The sequence below is a fragment of the Ochotona princeps genome, chromosome 10 (assembly GCF_030435755.1).
Source record: "Ochotona princeps isolate mOchPri1 chromosome 10, mOchPri1.hap1, whole genome shotgun sequence".
In the NCBI taxonomy this organism is placed as follows: Eukaryota; Metazoa; Chordata; class Mammalia; order Lagomorpha; family Ochotonidae; genus Ochotona; species Ochotona princeps.
Genome location: NC_080841.1, coordinates 38458989 through 38479540, shown reverse-complemented (window position 1 = coordinate 38479540; position 20552 = coordinate 38458989). Strand labels below are relative to the sequence as shown.

The following is a 20552-nucleotide window of genomic DNA, read 5'->3' as shown; positions in this document are numbered from 1 at the left end:
CAACGTGCTAATGAATAGGCAACATTAATAAATCAAGGGCCTAGCAAAATAAAAGCAGCCACTTTGACTCCCTGTGAGTGGAGAAAGGAAAAGGGCACATCATTTTTTCAGGATCTTGATGTCCTCTTGCCACTACTTCCAATCCTATTCAACAGGGCAGAACTTTAAACATGTCCTTCAGCTCTCTTGTTGATGCATTCCTATTCTGATGGAAGCTTCAGAAAACATGCAGAAGTTCAAGTCACGCGAGAGAATGAGGGAAGAGGCATGGGAAAAACTCAGAGCAAATGCGCCATTCAGGTCTGTGCCCTTTGCCGGCAGCCTGGCTGATGGGGGTGCTCGAGCCTTGTCCTGAAGGATGTAGGGACAGGAAAGGTCAGATATGGAATACTGCTTGCAGATTTGATCTGAAGGTTCGACTATTGCTGCAAGGATGCGCAAACTGTTGTCTTAGCAAAGGACCAGGAGAGAAAAGAAGGAAATTCCCACTTCATGCTACTTCTGTTGTTTGAATGCTTGGAGTGGACCTTTGCTCAAGCGAACAGCAGGAGAAAACTGCAGTGACCAGCAGCATCCAGGAGTACACGTTGCAGAGCTTCCAGATTACTTCTTCCATCCCTGGACTAGGAGTCCCCTGAGCACAGGGCATGTCACAAGCTCAGCAGATGCCACCTACTAGTCCTAGCTTGTGTCCTAATGGGCTTGACAGGTGAATGTGGCACTTAAAGCAATATCACACTATCTTTGGTCTGCAATCCCCTTTCCTTTTTTAATACTGCTACAGAAGGATAATAGTGTTTGGGAGTGGAATAGGGGCAAAGTCTCTGTTGCAAATCATAGTGGAGTATCAGTGACTGGTTATTCCAGGAGCAGACCTAACACTGAATTTTCAGTGAAAGGTACTCATGAGGGATTAATTTTTTTTCAAAAGGCCTCACATATTTGTGGTTATTCCAGTCGCAGCCCCAATCAAGCATGTCTAGCTGTCCAGACGATTGTGGCTTGATATGGTCAAGAAGATAGCGACGTTGATACAGCACAAAATATGTGTTCCATCTGTTGAAGTGCAGTTCCTCATAGACCCAGCTCGGTTCTTCTCCAGTGTCTCCTCTTAGAGTCTTACCTGATCCTATTACCAGTTGTCTTTTGAGTTCACTGGGGAGTGGGATGATTTTGGTTTTGTGTTTTGGCCAGAAATCTCTTGATTCTGAAGGTCTTAGGAGAAGACTTGATGAAAAAGATTAAGGGACACTGACCACAATGGTGAAGTGGAGGATAAGGGAGTGGATTAACATTTGTGAAACAAAAGGAAAGCTGTATTGGGCAGAAAGAGAAGTCGAATGCATGCAGTCTTGAAACAGCTGTGAGCAGTTTAGAGCAGAGCTCTGGAACAAGAACTGCTTGTCAGAGTTGTCTTGTGCCAAGTCCAAACAGGTGAGCTTTATAGTCACTGCACGCAGGACACGCAGAACCAACACAGAACTTTGAGGGGCTATGAGCTGGAGGCCAAAACCCTGGAAAGAATGGACCACCTTGTCATCCTGTTATTTCTGAGCATCTCCTTAGCGATGCCTTATCACACACATGTCTTACAAAGTGAATACCTAACCCTGAGATAGCCTACACTTTGAATGATTGGTGTTGTGATCTTAGTTATTTCATGTAGCTATTTTTAAAATGTGCTACCATATAATTATTTCTATGGAAATAATTTCTAAGCTTATACTTTACTAATGAGGCTTTGGGCATAAATCCTATTTCTTTCCTAATGATGCTTAAAGTTTAAAAGACATCCTGTGGCATTTTTGGCACAGAAAATATTATGAAATTTTATAAAGCATAGTAAAAATAGTTGGATAACTAAAGTCATTTGTTTCAATGGTAATAATCCCTCACTCTACCACCCATGAGGATTAGGGCAACCTAAGCAGGGCTGAAGAAATTGTGTTGAATGTAGATTTTTGATATTAGATTGACTCAGTAAAGGAAAAAGTTGCCTAATAGTCTGTGGGAGGGGCAGTGCTGCAGCTTATCAGGTAAAGCCACCACATGCAGCACCGACATCAACATGTGCACCAAGTCCTGGCTGCTCCACTTGCAGTCCGGCTCCTTACTTATGAGCCAGGCAAAGCAACGGAAAGTGGCCTAACTGCTTGGGCCCCTGACGCCCATGTGCATATCCCATGGAATTTCACTGCAGAAGTTTCAAGCTCCTGCTGTTGTGGCCAGTGAATCAGTGGATGGAAGACATTTCTCTGTCTCTCTCTCTCTCTTCTAAACAAATAAATTAAGTAAAAAATAACATATCTGCGACAAAAAACTCAACAACAAAAAACAACTAATATAGAAAAACAGATTAGATCTAAAAATAAGCTAATGAGAAAATAGTTGTGGGATTCAGCAAAGGGTTCAGAAATAAATCCATGCACTTATGATCAACTTATCTTCATCAAAGGTTTCCAGAACACATGATAGAAAAAGGACAGTCTTTTCAACAAATGGTGTTGGGGAAATTCAATATCCACAAGCAGAATAATGAAATTAATCTCTTACCTCTCAACATTATTATTTTTTTTTAAAAAAGATGTCTAATTCCAACTTTGGATCCCCACCCTCGCTTGCAGTGACCATCAGGATTGCTGTGGAGCCCCCCTCCCCGCCGTTTAGAACCAAACAGGAAACGATCAGCGTGGATCAACATATACCTTACTAGGTAGGACACACAGATTAGTTACCCCTCACTAGGGGATGGAAGATTTCTCTGCACACCCCTCCTAAAACTGTTCTGCACTTCAACTGTTGACAAAGGCCTTGTTAGATTTATAAGCCAGTTTAGACTATCCTAAAATCTATCAAGTTCAGCAAAACTATGCGTCAACACAATAAACTGCTAAATACTAAAATGAAAACAGACAAGAGACAGCTGAATAGTATCCTATAGCCACTTTAAGATGTATAGCAGCCGATTCTGTGTACAAACAAAAACTGAAGGGTCAATGAGGTGGTCATTGTGGTTAAGAACTTGCATTTTTTAATATATTGGTTACTCAATACCATGTCAATTAATACCATAATGTTGTAACTTGTTGATGTTGTGCTGGGGCTTCTACTTGATCGGGATGATATTGTGCCAACTCTGCCTTCAGACCAGAGATGATCTCCCCAAGAAACTGTTGAATTTATCTGGACAATAAGATGCTGGACTCTATGTTTGGTATACGTTTGCAACGAAAGAATCTCGACTTAATTTGAACTGTAATACTGTAACAAGGTGGAGGAATCCACCATGGGGGGGGGGAGGGCATGGGGGAGATGGGGGAATCCCAGAGCCTATGAAACTGTGTCACATAATGCAACATAATAAAAAAAATGCAAAAAGAAAAAGAAAAAAAAGATGTCTAAATGGATGAAAGACTTGCCTATTAGACCCGAAAATGCAAAACTTCTAAAATAAAGCATGGAGAAAAGTTCTGCAACATTCAGCTAGGCAGAGATTTTTTTTTATAAGACCTCAAAAGCATAGATAACAAAAGCAAAAATGGACAAATGGGATTATATCAAATGAAGAAGCTCCTGAACAACAAAGGAAGCAAACCACAGAAAGAAGAGAGAAGCTAGAGAATGCAGAAAATATCTGCAATCCATACATTTGACAGAATTAATATACAAAATTTATAAGGAACCTGAATAACTAGAGTAAGAAAACAAATAACCCAAGTGAAAACCCAACAGGAACAGTTTTCAACAGAAGACATACAAATGGCCAACAGTCACTATCAGGGAAATGAGGTGTCAGCTCATAGTGTTTAGAATGCCTGGTATCCAACAGACAAGAGTAACTCATGTCAGGGCGGAGGTGGGCAAAAGGGAATGCTGGCATGTGTGGATGTCAGCACAGCCACTGTGGGAATGTGGAATGAGATTCCTCAGAAAATTGAGAATGACTCTACCACATGGTCCAGCAGTTTTACTTTTGGATATATATCCAAAATAAGTAAAATCACTATCTCAAAAAGATGTCTACACCCCTGTGTTTACTGCAGAACTTTTCACATTAGCCAAGACGTGGAATCAACTTACGTATCCATGGATGAGGAAAACAGAATGTATGCACAAAAACCTATAATTTGGGCTTTTAATATATTTTAAATATATTTTAAAATATATATTTTATATATTTATATATTTATATATATTATATATATATTTATATTTATATATATTTATATATATTTTATATATATATATATATTTTATATATATATATATATTTGTTTTATTTATTTTGAAGGTAAACTGAGAGCAAGAGGGAAAGAGAGAAAGAGCTCTCCCACGCACTGATTCAACTCCCCAGATGGCTATAATGGCTGTCGTTGGATCAGGCCCAAGTTGGGAGCCTGTAACTCAAACCGGGTCTCCCATGTGAATGGCAGGGCTGTGCCGTCTCCCACTCATCCCCTAAGCACATTAGCAGGGAGCTGCATCAAGTGCAGAACAGCCCAGACTCAAACTGGTGCTCTGATATGGGATCTAGTGCTGCATGCAGTAGCTTTACCCACTGCACCACAATGCCAGTCCTATCACTCCTCCTTTTAAAAGAAGGAAAGGACACCATTGGCAACAACCATGCTAAGTGAAACGAGCCAGAGACAGAAAAGCAAACACTACATGATTTCATTTTTATGTGGAACCTAAAAAATTAAGTCAGAGTAGAATGGTGGTTTCTAGGAGTTGAAGGGTTAGAGGGATATGCAGGGCATTTGGAGATACACATGAAAGGGCACAGAATGTGAGATGGGAGGACGAAGTTCAGGAGAATTGCTTTGCAACGTGATGGCTATAGTTACTAACAACTCCCAGCATGCAGTGCTCCTCACTCGCTTTAGTGTCCTCATTCCCACGGTGGAGGGTCCTTGGTCTACACTGAAGTCCTGTTTCCTCCATGCTTCATCCTATCAGAGTTAATGAGCCTGGCTTCATCCTGCTCCTGCCATCAGAGACACCATTGAAACACTTTCAGGAAACCCAGGTGCCAGCTACAACTTCAGGTTCAGCTGCAAGTCCAGTCAGTTCTCTTAACTCCCAGAGTACTTCCTGAATCTAAACGCAATGTAACTTGTTGTGAAGCCAAATGAAATTGCAGTGTTTGCACTTACGTCTGAATTAAACTAAAAGAAAAGAAACACAACTTCAAAAGGGAGCCTGTTTTGTTCTGATTTTTTTTAACTTAAAGACATTGTTGAAAACCATATTCACAAACTATAGGATCCAAGAATGCAATGGAAAAAATACTGCTACATAAATAAGCCCCAGGATGGTCTCTGTGTATTGGCCCCTAAGTTATTTATGTATTCACTACACAGGCTGAGACTCATTAGTGCAAAGCCTGCTGGTGCCAAACTCAGATTGTTATACATCTAGTTATTTATTTTATTATTAAAATAAGCAACTTTATGTTTTAAGCCATTTAAGGCCTGTCTGCTTTGCATATCCCGTGGAATTTCACTGTAGTCTGCTGCCATTGATAAGTTACAGCTTTGCAGCTGGAAACCCAGGCTGTTCCTGCCCTTCCAACCTCTCTGGCCCTGAGAGTTCACACCACACCTCACAACTAGCCAGGGGAGACCTTCCACCAAACTCCCCTCCTTGGAAGTCCCCCTGCCCTTCTAACCCCTTCTGGGTGGCCCCTTTGTAGTAGCCTTCCAAAAGCTTCTTGTTCTAACGTTTGGGTTCAAGAGCAGCTCCAAATTGCTTGAATATCCACGGATACACAGTAAGTGGGGAAATAAAATTCGGAAGTACAAAGGCAGATACCTGTCCCACTTGAAATATTTCTTGATTTATTCAAGCCCATTAGCACTACTGCTGTCTTCCTCTTTTGAGTTTCTCCAAATGTGGAGCTGCGGGCTTGAAGCATTTGTGAAAATGTCTAAGACTTACCATAGGTTAGCCTGCCTAAGGTGGATCCTTTACTGTCAATTTCTGCAAAGTCATGGATTTGATATGTTGATTCATGTTTTTAACATACACAGTAAACTCAAAAACACATCTTTAAAAGCCCATGTAGCAAATGGGTATTTATCCCAACAGTTATTTCCTGCCTTATTTATACATTTACAGAGGTAGAGAGACACAGAGACTGAGTCTACCTGCTGGTTCACTCCCTCTATTCCCTGTACCAGCCATGATGGGGCTGAGGGCAGAGCAGGGACCTGAGAACTCTATGTAGGTCTTCCACATGGGTGATGAGTACCCAACTACTAGAACCATCACTGCTGTCTCCCAGGGTGGACTTAGCAGGAATCTGGAATCAGGAGAACTCAGCCAAGCACTCTGATATGGGACATGGATGTCCTGCTGGCACCTCAGCTCATCCTCTTGCTGCCTTTTCCATCAAAGTTGTCCTTCCCAGTCCAGTCACCAACTGTAAACCTGTCACATTGCCTATTGTTGCTTTGATTGTTTCTCTTTTACTGGTCTCTGGGTTCCTGGAAAGTTATGGAGTTAAAGGTTTCTTGTAATTCCTGGTGTCTATAGTAATTCTGTGGAGACTTAGATTTTTTTTTTTTTGTATTTATATAAGAGTGATAGAAGGAACATGTGAAAACAGCTGCTGTACAGTTGTTTTATTTTTAATATGTATTATTTATTTTTTTATTGGAAAGTCAGGTATATAAAGAGGAGGAGAAACAGAGAGGAAGATCTTCCCTCCAATGAGTTACTCCCCAAGCGGCCAAAATGACTGGAGTTGAGCCAGTCAGAAGCCAAGATCCCAGAGCTTCTTCTGGGTCTCCCATGTGAATGCAGAGGCCCAAGACTTTGGGCCACCTTTGACTGTTTTCCCAGGCCACAAGCAGGGAGCTGGATGGGAAGCAGGGCCGCTAGGATACGTATATGGGCACACATATGGGATCCCGGTGCATTCAAGGCGAGGACTTTAGCTGCTGAGCTACCACATTGGGCCCTATTTCACTTTTTTTATCTTGTTTTATGACACAGTTTCATCGGCATTGGGGTTCCCCTCCCCCTCCCCCATTTGTTCTCTCCAGTCTTTCACTAGGCGTCTTCCAAGTACCCTCAGAAGGCTGTCATACTGCCATTGAGGTGTCTCCCAACGATGTAGGAACTTATTTGTTGTTTCACTGTGAGTCCATCCTTGTATTGCAAGTACAGGGATATACTTCTCTCTGTTTTTGCCTATGGACATATTTATTCCCATTGTGCTTCGCTTATACCTTCCCTTGGGTACAGAACCCCTCGAGTTGAGAGGGAAAAAAGAAGGAAAGGAAAAAAGAAAAAAAATTAAGTAAATTGAAATAGTGATGTTTCATTCCCACAGTGTTGTCGAACTCATAGCAGGGGTATCAGTGTGATGGTGGGGTGCAGCAAAAGTGTCCAGTATCTTCCTGTAGAAATTAATGCTAGTGCATGACCCGTGTGGTTCAAATGGGAGTACAGTACAGACTAGATCATCGTTACCCCTGGGTAATAGTACTAACAATGATTAAAGGGATATTAACAATCTCAGGTGATCATATGCAAATCATCTAATTAATTATTGATTTACAGGTTATATCACAATATCTTAATGCATGTGGTACAGACAGTTTGAAGATGCAATAATATACAATTTACAGGTACTATTTTTAGATTTGACACCACTTTATCTTACATTATGGCAAACATATGATATCTGACCTTCTGGGATTGGCTCATTTCCCTCAGTATAATAGTTGAGCCCATTTGGCCACAAAGAAATGCATTTCGATTTTTTTTTTTTGGCTGAATAGTATTCCATAGAGTAGATGAACCATAGTTTCTTTATCTAGTCTTCTGTTGGTTGCTTCTATTAGTCTTCTTTCGGTTGCTTCCAAGTTTTTGCAATTATTGATTGTGCTGCTATGAACATAGGGGTGCATGTTGCTCTCTCGTGTAACAGGTGTTTTGGATATATTCCTAGAAGTGGTATTGCTGGGTCATATGGAATGCAGATTTTCAGTTGTCTGAGTATTCTCCATATTGATTTTCATAGAGGCTGCACCGGCCTGCAGTCCTACCAGCAGTGGAGTAGCGTTCTCTTTTCCTCACCAGCAAGTGTTGTTGGTGGTTTTCTGTTTGTGGGCCATTCTTACTGGCCTTAGGTGGTACCTCAATGATGTTTTTATTTGGATTTCCCTTATTATCAGGGAACTTGAACATTTTTTCATGTGTTTGTTAGCCATTTGAATTTGTTGCTTTATAAAGTGTCTGCCCATCTCCAGTGCCCATTTCTTGACTGGTTTGTTTGTTTTATTGTTTTGGTTGTTTTGGAGTTCTTTATATACTCTAAAGATTAACCCCTTGTCTTCTGTGTAGTGTGCAAAGATTTTCTCCCATTCTGTGGATTGCTTTTTTACTTTGTTGATTGTTTCCTGTGCTGTTCAGATGCTTCTTAGTTTGATACAGTCCCATTTGTGTATTTTGGTCTTGGCTGCTTTTGCTTTTGATGATTTTTCTAGGAAGTCAGGCCTACACCTGTATCTTGCATAGTTCTTAATGCTATCATTATTTGTAAACAGCATGATGTAGATAACATGATGTGCACAACGGAAGTCCAAACCACAATCATATTATTAGTTTATATAAGAGAATTTACCTAGGTGATATTCTGTTTAAAATACAGAATAAATTTTAATTTCAGAAAAAACAGATGGCATAATACTATCACATTCACTGATTAAGATATTAGTTCTTCCCAGATTGGTCTATAAATTCAGCCTAATCCCAAGCATAATTCAAGCAAATTATATGTAAAGATTGATGAGGTGATTCTAAAATTTACATGGAACATAGAGGACATAAATAGCTGAGACAATCTTAAGAAACACATTAGGAAGCTTGAACTTCAAAATGCCAATAGTTATAAACCTATGGTGCCTAGGATAGTGATAATATTGTATAAATTAATCAAATAGAAAACGGATTGCAATTGAGATATTAGCAACATGTGTGTTATATATGTATATACTCCCAGCATGACTGTAGATATGATATGGAAAATTTTACAACTCAGTAAAGAAAAAGATATAAATGATGCTGAATCAAGTGGATATACACTTAGAAGGAAAAATAGAAATGTTGACCTCTATTCCACATGGTATACAAAAATTAATTCAAAAGAGATCATGAACACAAATGTGAAAGGTAACGCAACTAGTCTTCTACAAGCAAACACCAGAGACTGCTTGCATGATTTTGGAGGTAAAGATTTCTTATATAGAGTAAAAAAAAAATTGATAAACCGAATACTTCATCACATATCTGAGAGAGAGAGACAGAATAACACAAGCAAGAATAGTTAGAGCAGTATTATATATAACAATAAAAAAGCACCTGGTAATAATTCAAGTAATAATTCAAGTATGTACATCAACAATCTAATAATGGTGAAATAGTCATGTGATAGAAATCAACTCTAAAATGAAAATATAAGGCACAAATATTAAAAAAAGGATGGATTTCACATAAGTAATATTGAGCCAAAGAAACCAGACTGAAAGGATACAGTGATGTTTCTGTTTATGTGTCAGGCAATACATGCAAAACTCAGCTATGTTGATTATAATGAGAAAAGTGATTATCTTTGGGGAAATAATACTGACTGGAAGAAGTTAGAAAGAACCCCATAGCTTCCTTTAGCTCACAGTGGACAGATACATGGCCACAGATAGATGGAAAATTTGCTTGAGCTGACTTACTGTTTACGAGCTATACCTACATTGAAAGAAAGAAGAATATAGTATTAAGTTTGCTATTTAAAGTAGTTATGCCAATCCCTGGACTGATTTTTAAGAACAGAGAAGAAAAACAGTCACCTATTTGAACTGATTTGAGAGAAAATTTTTCCTTCCTATTCTATACTGTTCTGTGAAATTTGTTTTATTAATTTGTTTAACAGTAGTGTGCTACACAAACATTTCTTCAGCTTCTAAATGTTTATAATTGTTCATAAATATTTTATATTATGCTTGTATTTGTGTAACAATCTTAGTATCTTTCATATTATTTTAAATTTTATTAAAAGTTCTCTGTGAAGGGGCGAAGTTACACTTTGCATTTTCTATTTTTACAGATTGTATGTTTTCTTAGACATATAAAATCAAGGAGAAAACTTTTTTTAATTAAAAATATTACTGCAGCACTACTTGCAATAGTCCAGAAATAGAAACACCTAAATGTCTATCAACTGATGCATGGATAAAAATTATGTAGTGTATTGACACAATGAAATTTTATTCATTCATAACAGGATTAAGTCTTGTTGTTTGCAGCAACACAAATGCAACAGGAGGCCACTGTGTGAAGTGCAGTTAGCCAGGCACAGAAGGGCAAGGGCTACATAATCCTCCTCAAATCCGGAGTCCAAAAATGTTGAGCTCACACAAGTTGAAAGTGGAAGGAGGAAAAGTCAAGAGGTACGAAACTACAGTTAGAAGCTCTGATGTTCTATTGTACAATAGACTGAGTACAGATAATGACAATACACCAAGTTTTTCTAAGAAAAGCTAGAAGAAAGGATTTGGAATGTTTTCAGCATGAAGAAACCATACATGTTTTCAGAGACGTTTACATTTACTTTCATTGGCAGTATAGAGTATATTGATAAAGCAAAAATCACATCATACCCCATATACATGTATAAAATTTTGATGTAACAGCTAAAACATGAAGTTTAAGAAAATAGAGTGAAAAATGTGATGGGCTGTGCACAGTCCATGTAACCACACATCAGAGGATGTGAAGGTAGCATCACACTGAAACAGCTGCACCTTCTCTTCTGAAATGGCCTCTACTTCTTTACTGAATTTAGCATTTTGCACAAAAATAGAAAAGGAAGGGCCCAACACAATAGCCTAGTGGTAAATCCTTGCTCTTAAGACACGGCATCCCATATAGGTGCTGGTTCATGTCCAATTGCTCCACTTCCCTTCCAGCTCCCTGCTTATGGCCTGGGAAAGCAGCAGAGGATGGCTCAAAGCCTTGGGAACCCTATGCCCACGTGGGAGACCCAGAAGAAGCTCCTGGCTCCTGGCTTCAGATGAATTCAACTCTGGCTCTTATGGCCATTTGGGGAGTAAACCAAATATGAAAGTTTTTTTTCTCTCTGACTCTCCTCTTTGAAGCTACCTTTCCAATGAAAATAGAAAACAAATCCTTAAAAAAAAAGAGTGATACTATTTTGTTTAATTCAGAACTACTGCCTTTGTTTCACAGAGAATTTGCATTTTTTTTTAAAGATTAATTCTCGAACCAGTGTGTGGCATAACAAGTACAGCTATCACTTGTGATGGAGGCATCCCATGTGGGCACTGGTTCATCTCTTATCTGCTAGACTTTTGACCAGGTCCTTACTAATGTATCTAGGAAAGAAGCAGATAATGGCCCAAAAATTTGGGTCTCTATATCCGTGTGAAAGACCCAAAGAAGCTCCTGACTCCTGGCTTTGGTCTGGCCCAGTGTAGGAAGTGACAGCCATTTGGGGAGTGAATCAGTAGAAGGAAAATCTCTCTCTCCTGCTCTGTAACTCTGCCTTTCAAATAAAGTTTTTTAAGAAGACTGTTTCTACCATTAAACTTTTTTTCCATTACATAGATTTCTAAGAAATTAAACTAAAAATTAATATGTCCCTTTTAAAGGAGCTGGAAAAGCACATGGCTTTCACATTTAGTAATGTTTACTTTATGTGAGCAAGATGTTCTAATTGATACTTTTTACATAAAATTCACTTTAAGATACTTTACATTTTCTTCCATAATGACTTTGAGTATTTGAAAGAAGAGAACTGATGAATTAATAAGTTGCAGCATCCTTATTCTTTCACTTTATTATACAATTGCAGTGTGGAAATTATATTGTTGGATTTTTTCATCAGACACATAAACAAATAAACAAGTATCCAGAAAATCTTTCTGGTGATACTTTTCTCCATGTGGCCCAAGAATACCTCCAGAGCTACCATACTTGTTCTGTAAACAGACACAGTCCCACGCCACACGACAGTACTCCTGTGACACTGACACATTTAGGAAAGACTATTAGAGGTGGTTCTTTCTCCATGCGATTTTTTGTTTTGTTTTGTTTTTTTGGGTTTTTTTTGTTTTTGTTTTGTTTTGTTTTGTTTTATTATTTATTATTTTTAATTCATTAATTACATTGTATTATGTGACACAGTTTCATAGGTACTTGGATTCTCTCCATGCGATTTTAACCAGGCACCAATTTAGCTGACTCACAGGTAAAACAGGAAAATGGGTGAGTTTGGCAGTTTGACCTGGCATCTCTTGGAAAAAGTAGATCGCATTTGATGCCATTCACGGTTTAAATCATTCGTATCCTTTTTTGTTAAAGGTAAAGAGAGAGAGGGCGAGAGCCGCCATCCACTGATTCACTCCCAAATGCCTGCAACCTTGGTGCTGGATCAGACTAGATTTAGGAGGCAGAAATTCAACACAGGTTTTGCACGTGGGTAGCAGGGTAACAACCATTTAAGTCTGCTGCCTCTTAAGGTGTGCATTAGCAGGAAGCTGGAATTGAAAGCAGAGGCAGAAGTGAAACCTAGGCACTCCAACAGAGGATATGAATGTCCCAGGCTATATCTTAACTGCCATTGCCAAATGCTCGCCTCTTGTGTTTAGTTTTTCACAAGAACACTGTGTTGAGCAAAGCAAGCCCACCTGGGGAGCCGGGTAGGCCATCACTGTCGGAGGGCCAGTGTCTAGCTCTAGATCACGAATCAGTTTATTATATTACTTTGCTGGTTATCCAGACACTCTAGTTATTATTGTGACAGGTGGATTATCCTATTCTCAGATTTCCCATTAACTGGTAATGCATAAAATAGTCCTTTATCATGTAATAAAAAGTCAAATTGCAAAGAGGAAAAGTAAAAAGAAAGAAGTTGGAAGGACTGCGGAGACAAAAGATAACTGACTGACAACCAAAAAGAAGCATCATTACCAAAACCAGAGTGGAGCTACATTCTGAATGTTCTCGTCTCTTCGAGGTGAAGCGTGCATTGCATTTTGTTTTTATGTAGAAATCCAGAGAAGACTGTCAGAGAAACTGGAAATAGTCAGCAGCAAGAAGGGCCCAGATGTTTGTTTAGGCTTCTTTGGTCTCCCAGGAGCCCAGCTCTGGTTTCAGCTGGGGAGCACGCTGCGTCCTTGGCCGCTGGCCACTGTTTGCCTCACACCGAGACAATCTGGATCAGGGTTTGGCCTGACAAACATTTTGCTAACTTATTATTTATTTGGAAACATAATTTGAAGCAGGAGGATCAAAACTTTTCAAATTAACAAAGTTTAAGATAGCGAACTGTATCAGCTCTTTTCCCAATGTACCATCCTGTGTATTATAGTTTAATTTCCACCCAACATTTTAGTTGATTGATGGACTTAAATAAATTTAAGTAAGAATTATTCAGAAACCAACATGAAAGTTTTTTTATGTGATAATTTGAAAGTGCAAACCCTAACCTGGATTATAAATACTCGTCAATCCCTAATAGGACATTTATATTATACATAGTGTTTCATGGCAGAGTTATTACTTGACAAGAAAGATGAGCTCATGTTTCAAGTTATTTCAGAAAACAACTCACTCTCACTGGGAGACTTTAATTATGCTTATTAATTTGATTATGTTTTAAAATTTGCTCATTTAACAGTTATACCAATAATCATATTTTCTATTTTACAGCACTATATATATATACATATATATACACACATATGTAATTTATTATTCATTTTTTCTCATTGAAGTGTTTTACTCATTTATTTTATTTGAGACACAGAGAAGCAAGAGTGAGAGAGAAATCTCATAACTGCTGGTTCACCCTCCTAAAGTCCACAGAAGCCACAGAGCTGGTCAAGGCCGGGGCTGGTGGCCAGGAACTCAGCCCAGATCTCCTGTTTGATTTCACTAACAAGGCTGGAGAGTCTTCCCCTTAAGACACTTTCTCCTGCATTCAGCTGCCACATTTTCCTGCTTGGGGACTGCCCTCTTGTGCTTCTTTGTCAGCTCCTCTTGCTTTGTCTGTCTGGGCCAGCATTTCCTTGGTTTCCACCACAGCGATCCCAAGATTAAGTTCCTTCAAACCCCAGCTGTATGTGTCATTTATATAATAATGGTTTTTGTGAAAATTTCTACCCTAATTGGTAATATCTCCAGCAACCTCCAAATTCATATTTATATTGACATATCTTCCTGGATGTTAATATCCTTCTGCATGTAAAAGGCAATTCATAAAAATTATCATAAAAACAGAACAACTAGAACTCACTTCTCTGGTCTTCTCCATCTATAGTCTCATCATCCACCTAATTTATGAAGCCTCCAGATTAGGTAGTCTCTTCTGTATTTTGCTTATTCCATCTTCGCATATCCAACCCATCAAAAAATACTGTAGAAGTTTCTTCCACCAACACAATCCAGAATCCATTCATTTTCTCGGTCCCTGTTACTATTACCTTAGTGGTTCAAATAACCATCGTCTCTTTGGTTTTATTTAAAGAGGTGATTATTTGTTGACTGATTGATTGATTGATTTGGAAAGGCAGAAAGAAAGAGAGAAGAGAAATCTTTTATCCACTGGTTGACTCCCCAAGCCTGCCCTGAAGCCAGGAGCCAAGAACTCCATCCAGGTCTCCCATGTGCATGGCAAGGACCCAAGTACTTGGGCCCAGGCATATTAGCAAGGAGCTGGATCAGAAATAGAGCCATTGGGACTCAAATTGGTGCTCACACAGAATGCTAGCATGACAGGTGGCCACGTAATCTGTTGAGCCACAACACTGAGTCCAACCATTATCTCTTAGTGGATAATTAACATTGCCTCACCCTCCTGCTTCCACTTTTATCCCCTCACGATCCATTTTCCACATATCACCCAGACTGACCTTTTGAGGTATAAATCTAATCATACCATTTTTTAAAAAACATTTTAGGTCTCCAATAAACAACCCAATGCCCAAGTGTTCCATCTTTAGGGGATTGACAGAATAAGGTATATACACACGAAGGAGTTTATGGTAGCTATAACAGGAATGGGGACTATCTCTGTACTGCTTTTGAGTGTATGTCTAGGTCACTGTTTAGTGAATAAAGAGTCAGAAAAATGTTGATCTGAACATGAACTCTGAGGATGTACTGGAATATACAGACTTGGATTTAGTCAACACTGAGACCACCAAAGTGACAGGAGGTTTGGAAAAGAACTACGAATGGACCAATGTGTGATTTGATGTTTAAATGAAACACTGGCAACACACAAGACATCAAGATTACCAGTGAAGAACAACTTGAACCTGGACTGAAGCTGGCTTTCCACTCACCCTTCTTACTCAACATTAGGGAGAAAGTGCTGAAATCAAGATAGAGACAAGTGGGAGCATATCCACTTGGGTTGTGATGTGGATTTTGACATGGCAGGCCATTTAGTGTGGTATTGGGTTAGGAGGGCAAGGTAGTTGGCTTCCAGATGAACTCTGACACTGCAAAGCCACTTTATAGTTGGCTGTAAGACTGATAAACTCCAGCTTCAACGCTAATATTGTTTTGGGTAGCATGGACAGGTTTTTCAGCCTGCAGTTCACTGTTCAAATGCTCCCAACAGCTGCAGTTGGAACAGGAGCCAAGAAGTTCATCTGGGTCTCCCACCAACTACCAAGCAGAATTTGGTAGCTTCATATGCCAGAAAGGGAACAAGAAGTTGGAGACCATGGACTGTATTGGCTTTACAGCAGGAAACAATACTACTTACTTCAGAATAGCAGCCAAATATGAAATTAATCCTGAAGCCTGGTTTGCAGCTAAGTGAACAATTCCAGCCTAGTAGCATAAGGATACATTCAGTTCCTAAAGCCAGGTGTCAAACTGATGCTGTCAGTTTTGCTGGATAGCAAGAACAACAGCACTGGTGGCCACAAGCTTGGTCCAAGATTGGAATTTCAAGCGTAAATGAAAACCGAACAAGCGTTTAATTTTAAACTTCTGTGCAGTATAGCACAGAATTTAGCGTACCCTTTAACGGTGTATGTCCAGGCTGCGAGAGTTGCTCAGGATCACATTCCCTTTGCCCTGTTAAAGAGGACTCAGCTTGCAGATGTTGCTTCTATAGAGCTACAGAAGACAGCCAATTCTAACGAAAGGTCTTTGCAGCTGCAGCTTTGAGGGAAATCAGTGAGCTTTCTAGAGATGCCAGATTTTTTTCTTTTTATTTATTTATTTTTTCAATCTAGAAGTGGATGCAAGTATACGCTGCTGAAGTGTAGGCCCTTCATGCGATCATTTGAATTAATTGAATACGATTTTGAGTACCTGAGGACTGAATCATGGTTTCCTAATTCTGATCAATTAGAGGTTCTGGCCCTCGATGATGTGCACACACCTATCTGAAAGGGACTTTTCCAGACACGTCTTCAGGACCTTTTCCATCCCAGTCTATTACCACCTCACCCACACCAAATGTAGTTTGCAAGATGTAGTAGCCGTGTCTCTTGTGCCTTTTGGGTAGCAGAGAATGGATGTGATGAAGTCAATAATGCAGGACTGAACTCCTTCCTGTGTTGTGCTTTATTACTCTTGCCCTAAAGTGTGAAAATGCTTCCTTGAGCTCCGGGTACACATATGGCACAGAATTAGTGTAACTGTAATTCTGTGGTGACAATGCTTAAAATCTAAATTGGACTTCTTCTATTTTCTCACCACTCTATTTTTTTTTCTTTTTAGCAGTTTAATGGGTACATTTTAGAGCCTTCCATTTTGTGGTGTAAAATCAGATCCTCCCTTTAAATGTTGTAATTAATATCATTTAAAATAAAACCTAAATAAAATATTGGGAAAAATCATAATCCCAATCTAATAATGAAAAACCTATCAATCTCCAATTGAGGGGCATGCTAGAAAATATCTGGCCAGTGCTCTTGGAAACTGTCAAGATCACCAATTTCAAGAAGAGTTTGAGAAACTGTCATATCCAAGGGGAACCTAAGCAGATGTTACAACCAAATGTAAGGTAATAACCTGGCTGGGATCCTTAAACAGAAAATAAAACATTAGGTAAAAACTAAGGAGATAAAAATAGGGCATTGATATTAATCAACAATAATTTATGCATACTGATTCATGAATTTTAACAAATTTAAATGTAAACAGCTAGAATTCAGAATCTTTTAAAATATCATTTATAAGAGCTTAACAAATACTTAAATCTAAAAAATAATGTACAAGATCTACATGCTGATAAATAAATAAGATCATAAAGTGACAATGAAAGAAATCAAAGGGTATCCTAATAAATTGAGATACATACATGAACTAGAAGATTCAATGTATAGATAGCAACTACATGGGCTTAACAGTCACAAATTCTAGAAGTAATTTTTCCGATACAAGCATTCCAAGATTTATATGGAATGATCATGAATCTAGAATAGCTGAAATAATCTGAAAACAAAAGATGCACTCAGAAAAATCCATGACACACAGACCAATGGAACAAAATATATATCAGAAGCATATCCAAAAAACATGGTTCGCAGATATAAAAAAGATACTATAGCGGAAAATTAAAGTATTTGTGATAAATGAAGAACAATGCGACAGTCATATTAAAAAGAAAATTAACTTCACCCTACCTGTCATGGCTTATAAAAATTGTCTCAAAAATGGTCTAAAAGTAAAACTATAAAATTTTAGAAAAATCAAAAATGTTGAATGCTGCATAGTATTTAATTTAGGCAAATAAATCTCAGATATTATAACAAAAATACTATTGATATATGAAAAATCAACAAGCCACTACTCATCAAAATCAAAAGCTTACTCTGTGAAAGTCACTGTTAAATGAATGGAAAGAAAAGCTGGATACTGAAGGAAGTGTTTAAAAATCAAATATCTAATTAAAGTCTTGACTCTAGACCATGTAAAGAATTCTCAAACTCAACAATAAGTGTAAAAACTCCTCAATTAAAAAAGAATCAGCCAAAGGTTTGGATAGGTACTACACCAAAGAGCACTTTTTTTTCTTTTTTTTTTTTAACATATATTTTTATTGCATTTCCTTTTTTTAAAAACTAATTACATTGCATTATGTGATACATTTTTTTATGCACTGGGATTCCCCCCGCCCCTCCCAAAGCCCTCCCCCCACGGTGGATTGCTCCACCTTGTTGCATTTCCATAGTTCAAATTCAGTTGACATTCAAAGAGCACATTAAGGACAGTAATGCGTCACATAAAGTTTTCAAAGTCATCAAACACTAGAGAAATGCAGATTAAAACACAAACAGAGTAACACTAAATAGATATTAGAATATAGAATATATAATGGAAAACATGCTGATAGCATTGAAGGTTGACAGAGATATGGAGCAACTAGAACTTTCACACATTATTGGAAATACAAAATGATACAGCTATTCCAGAAAATAGTACGTCAATTTCTAAAATAAAGTAAAATATACATTTACCAAATGAACAAAGCAATCCCACCCCTAAACAGAGAAAACATGTTCACACAGAAATCTTCATTTGAACGGATATTCTAGTCATAATTGTCAAATATTGGGAAACCCAAAGAACCTCCAAAACGAAACTGACAAATATAAAATACCACTGAAGATTTTAAAATAATAATTAATAAGTATTAATAGCTTGGATATATTTCAAAGGCATTATGCTGAATGAAAGAATGAATAATCAGAATATCAGTAAAATGGAGATAAGCAGGCTAGCTTTGTCCTTCTTGCAGAAATGCTACTTAATTCAGTACCCATCTCCAGTACCTGACTGCAGCTACCTGCCAAGGTAGATTCTCCCAAGTAACTGAGTCCCTACTACACAAAGGGGAGACTTCTGTTGAGTTCTGAACTCCTGGCTTCATCCTCAGCTTGGGGATGTTGAGAGCACTTGGAAAGTGAACCAGGAGATGGTACAACTTTCATTCTTCCTATAAAGCATTTATATATTTGATTTTAATGTAATTTAATTTATTATTTGTTATTTTATTATTTAATTAATTTATTTCAATTATGTCTCTTGGATCATTTTGTTTAAATAAATTATACTCCATAACTATAAAATGGCTGAATAGATTAACATAAAGCAAGATCCAATTGTAAGCAGTCTATAGGAGATTCACTGTAGATATAAAGACAGCCCAAAGCCTTGGGACCTTGAACCCACGTGGGAGACCTGGAAGAAGCTCCTGACTCCTGGCTTCCAATCAGCCCAGCTCTAGTCATTGTGATCACTTAGGGAATGAATCACTGGATGGAAGATCTTTTTCTCTGTCTCTGCTCCTCTCTGTATATCTGACTTTCCAATAAAAATTTAAAAACATATTTTTTAAATTCTTTAAAATATAAATAAGTAAAATAGATAAATAATTAAAAAGATCGCAAATAAACCACCTAACATTACATCTTAAAGAACCAGAAAAAAAAAAAAGAACAAATCAAGCCTAAATTAGGAGAAAGACAGAAATAATAAAGGCTAGAAAAAATGAATTCTGAAATCTGAATAGACATCCAATTGGTGAAAAGACTGAATCAGTAATTGAAAAGCACCCAATAAAAAAGAGCCCAGGAATAGATGGCTTTGCTGGAGAGGTCTACTAAATCTTCAAAGAAGAATTAATAATTGCCATTTTTAAACTCTCCCAATAACTGATAAGCAGAGAATACTTCCAAGTTCAATTCAGTGAGAACAGAATTATCCTGAAAATCCATCAAAAGATATTACAAGAAAATTGCAGACCAATGAACCTGTTCAATCCCACAATATGCAACAGCATAATACCAGCAAAATAAATTCAATAACACATTAAAAAAAATTACATGTTACAACCAAATGGGATTTATTTCTGAAATTTGAGGATTGCTCAATACATGAAAATCAAATAACACAGATCATCACATGAATAAAGGATAAATACCAGATAAACTTAAGAGATGTAAAGAAAGTATTTGACAAAATCTAACATCCTTTCATGAGAAAAACACTTAAATAAGAGTAGAAGGAAATTATCTCAACATCATGAAGGTTATATATGAAAAACTTACAGCTAACACTTCAACGGTGCATTACTGAAGGCTTTCCATTAAGAACAGGAACAATAAAGACCGAGTATGATAGGCTAGTGACCAAAGTCCTCATCTTGAAATACGCTGGCATCCCATAGGTGCGCCAGTTTGTGTCCCAGTTGCTTCACTTCCCGTCCAGCTCTCTGCTTGTGACCTGGAAAAGCAGTAGAGGGAGGCCCAAAGCGTTGGGACCCTGCACCCGCAAGGGAGACCAGTTACTCCAGGCTCCTGGCTTCAGATAGGCTCAACCCTGGCCATTGTGGTCACTTGGGAAGTGAATCAATGACAGAAGATCTTTCTCTCTGTATTTCCTTCTCACTGTATATCTGCCTTTCCAATAAAAAAAATTTTTTTAAGAGTAGGAACAATACAAAAATGTCCTTTCTGGTTAATTCTATTCAACATAACACTGGAAGGCATTGCGAG

At 38.1% G+C, this 20552-nt stretch overlaps 2 pseudogenes; one reads left to right on the top strand and one right to left on the bottom strand.

Moving 5' to 3' along the window:
* Positions 1-1074: 1074 nt before the first annotated feature.
* LOC131481306 (large ribosomal subunit protein eL39-like) lies at positions 1075-12350 on the bottom strand (annotated as a pseudogene).
* A 2821-nt stretch (positions 12351-15171) lies between these two features.
* On the top strand, positions 15172-15999 carry LOC131481305 (voltage-dependent anion-selective channel protein 1-like; annotated as a pseudogene).
* Positions 16000-20552: the final 4553 nt, after the last annotated feature.